The sequence below is a fragment of the Mus caroli genome, unplaced genomic scaffold (genome assembly GCF_978045245.1).
Source record: "Mus caroli unplaced genomic scaffold, Mus_caroli_1 scaffold_15, whole genome shotgun sequence".
Lineage (NCBI taxonomy): Eukaryota > Metazoa > Chordata > Mammalia > Rodentia > Muridae > Mus > Mus caroli.
In genome coordinates, this window is record NW_028227270.1 from 29,618,312 (window position 1) to 29,618,790 (window position 479).

The following is a 479-nucleotide window of genomic DNA, read 5'->3' on the forward strand; positions in this document are numbered from 1 at the left end:
AATGTTAGGCTACTAACCACTCAGCCATTCACTGGTCAGACACCGAGCTTAGACATAGCATCTCTCCTCTCTGCCACCTACTGGCACACATATAGCACAGCAGCTGTACCTGCAGTGCCTCTAGGTGCAGGGAACTGTATATATACTGTATATATATTCCCCCCCCCTCTCTGTACATAGAATGTTTTATTTTTATTTTTTATTAGACATTTTCTTTATTTACATTTCAAATGTTATCTCCTTTCCTGGTTTCCCCTCCAAAAACCCCCTATCCCCTTCCCCCTGCTCACCAACCCACCCACTCCTGCTTCCTGGCCCTGGCATTCCCCTATACTGGGGCATAGAACCTTCACAGGACCTAGGGCCTCTCCTCCCATTGATGACTGACTAGGCCATCCTCTGCTACATATGCAGCTAGAGACATGAGTCCCACCATGTGTTTTCTTTGATTGATGGTTTAGTCCCAGGGAGCTCTGGAG

At 47.2% G+C, this 479-nt stretch overlaps 1 non-coding gene across 1 annotated transcript; it reads right to left on the reverse strand.

The window, feature by feature from the left end:
* On the reverse strand, window positions 1-131 carry LOC115029144 (small nucleolar RNA SNORA17). Its single transcript, XR_003834712.1, has one exon. It is a non-coding gene; the product is annotated as a small nucleolar RNA SNORA17 (small nucleolar RNA).
* Between the last annotated feature and the right edge of the window lie 348 nt (window positions 132-479).